Source organism: Lipotes vexillifer, unplaced genomic scaffold, assembly GCF_000442215.2.
Source record: "Lipotes vexillifer unplaced genomic scaffold, Lipotes_vexillifer_v1.1 scaffold209, whole genome shotgun sequence".
NCBI classification, from domain to species: Eukaryota; Metazoa; Chordata; class Mammalia; order Artiodactyla; family Lipotidae; genus Lipotes; species Lipotes vexillifer.
The window spans coordinates 920,447-923,568 of NW_006787556.1; positions in this window are offsets into that span (position 1 = coordinate 920,447).

Below are 3,122 nucleotides of genomic sequence, written 5' to 3' on the forward strand. Positions count from 1 at the left end.
AGGTCTTTAATCCATTTTGAGTTTATTTCTGTGTATGGTGTTTGGGAGTGTTCTAATTTCATTCTTTTACATGTAGCTGTCCCATTTTCCCAGCATCACTTACTGAAGAGGCTATATTTTCTACATTGTATATTATTGCCCCCGTATCAAAGATAAGGTAATGATATGTGCATGGGTTTATCTCTGGGCTTTCTATCCTGTTCCATTGATCTATATTTCTGTTTTTGTGCCAGTACCATACTGTCTTGATTACTGTAGCTTTGTAGTATAGTCTGAAGTCAGGGAGCCTGATTCCTCCAGCTCCGTTTTTCGTTCCCAAGATTGCTTTGGCTATTTGGGGTCTTTTATGTTTCCATACAAATTGTGAATTTTTTTGTTCTAGTTCTGTGAAAAATGCCAGTGGTAGTTTGATAGGGATTGCGTTGAATCTGTAGATTGCTTTGGATAATATAGTCATTTGCACAGTGTTGATTCTTCCAATCCAAGGACATGGTATATCTCTCCATCTGTTTATATCACCTTTAATTTCTTTCATCAGTGTTTTATAGTTTTCTGCATACAGGTCTTTTGTCTCCTTAGGTAGGTTTATTCCTAGGTATTTTATTCTTTTTGTTGCAATGGTAAATGGGAGTGTTTTCTTAATTTCACTTTCAGATTTTTCATCATTAGTGTATAGGAATGCAAGAGATTTCTGTGCATTAATTTTGTATCCTGCTACTTTACCAAATTCATTGATTAGTTCTAGTAGTTTTCTGGTAGCATCTTTAGGATTCTCTGTGTATAGTATCATGTGATCTGCAAATAGTGACAGCTTTACTTCTTTTTCCCGATTTGGATTACTTTTATTTCTTTTTCTTCTCTGATTTCTGTGGCTAAAACTTCCAAAACAATATTGAATAATAGTGGTGATAGTGGGCAACCTTGTCTTGTTCCTGATCTTAGTGGAAATGGTTTCAGTTTTTCACCATTGAGGATGATGTTGGCTATGGGTTTGTCATGTATGGCCTTTATTATGTTGAGGTAAGTTCTCTCTATGCCTACTTTCTGGAGGGTATTCATCATAAATGGGTGTTGAATTTTGTTGAAAGCTTTTTCTGCATCTCTTGAGATGATCATATGGTTTTTATTTTTCAATTTGTTAATATGGTGTATCACATTGATTGATTTGCATATATTGAAGTATCCTTGCATTCCTGGGATAAACCCCACTTGATCATGGTGTATGATCCTTTTAATGTGCTGTTGGATTCTGTTTGCTAGTATTGTGTTGAGGATTTTTGCGTCTATGTTCATCAGTGTTATTGGCCTGTAGTTTTCTTTTTTTGTGACATCTTTATCTGGTTTTGGTATCAGGGTCTTGAAAATTTTTTACAATTACATTTTGTTTTTGAGTTTTATCTCTTTGTATAGCTTTTTTTCAAAAAAATTGGCTGCTGTATGTATTATATATACATAACTTATCATAGCCTGCTGATATCATTATTTACAAGTTTGAGTGAAGTATGGAAACCCTACCTCTTTTTAATTCTCTGTTCTCTCTCTCATTTATAATATAATTGCTTAACATATTTCCTCTACATACCTTTAGAACCAGATCAGACAGTGTTATAATTTTTTCAGCTGTCAAACATAATTTAGAAAACTTAAGAGGAGAAGGATGTCTGTTGATTTTACCCACATTTTCACCATCCCTGCTATTTCTTCCTTCCAGAAATTCCAAGGTTTCTTTTTTATTGCTTCCTTTATGTTTAGAGAACTTCCTTTAGCCATTCTTTTAGAGTAGTAAGTCTACTGGTGACAAACTTTTAGTGTTTCTTTGTCGGAGAGTGTCTTAATTTCCCTTTCATTCCTGAAGGATATTTTTTTCTGGGTATAGAATTCTTGGTCAACAGTCCTTTTCATCCAGCGTTTGAAAAATATGGTATCACTTCCTTCCTGCCTCCATGGTTTCTGATGAGAAATCTGCTATCATTTGAATTGTTTTTTTCCCTTATAGGTGAAGTGTCATTTTTCTTTAGCTGTTTTCAAGATTTTTTTTGTCTTTAGATTTCAGAAGTTTAATTATGATCTGTCTTTGTGTGGATTTCTTTGGGTTTATCTTGTTTGGGGTTTGCTTAGTTTCTTGAATTTGTATGTTATGTCTCTTAACAAATCTGGGAAATTTTCAGCCATTATTCCTTTGTGTACTTTTTAAGCCCTATTTTTCTTTCTCCTCTCCTTCTGGGACTCCAATGACAGGAATCTTAGATCTTTTGTTATAGTCTCACAGGTCCCTGAGGCTCCATTCTTTTTTTTTTTTTTCAGTCTGTTTTCTCTGTGTTGTTCATATTGGGTAATTTCTATTGTTCGGTCTTTCAGCTCACTGATATTCTTTTCTCTTTCTTCTTCATTCTGCTCTTGAGTCCATCCACTGAACTTTTCATTTCCATTATTACATTTTATAGTTCTAATATTTCCACTTGGTTCTTCTTTATATCTTCTGTTTCTTTGCTGAAGCTATTTTTTTCCCATTTGTTTAAAGCATGTTCATAATTGTTTGTTGAAGCATTTTTATCATGGCCGCTTTAAAATACGTCAGATAATTCTAATATCTCTCATCTCCGTACTGGTATCTATTGATTGTCTTTTATCATTGTTTGAAATCATATTGGTTCATGGTATGATGACAGATTTTTAAAAATTGGAATCTGGACATTTTTGTATTATGAGACTCTGAATCTTAATTTAAAACTTCTGTCTTAACTGACTTTCTCTTACACTGCTTTGGCATAGAAGGGAGAAGTAGGTCTTCATTGCTGCCAGGTAGAATTTCAGATTTCACACTTCACCTCCATTGACAACCAAGGGACACAGAGCTTCTCTTTACTGTTAGGTGGGGGTGTGAGTTCCAGCTCCCTGCATGGTCTCCACTGATACTATGGTGGATGTGGCCTCATTACTGCTGGGTAATGGTGAAAGTGCTGACTCCCTACTAGGCCTCCTCTGACTTTACGGTGTAGGAGCGGAGAAGGGTGCCTCCTTTCTGCCATGTGAGAGTGAATTCCAGGTTCCCCGCTGACACTATGGTCTTTACTGACACCAGGGAGGGCTAGGAGGACTCATTACTGGCTGGTGGGGAAGAA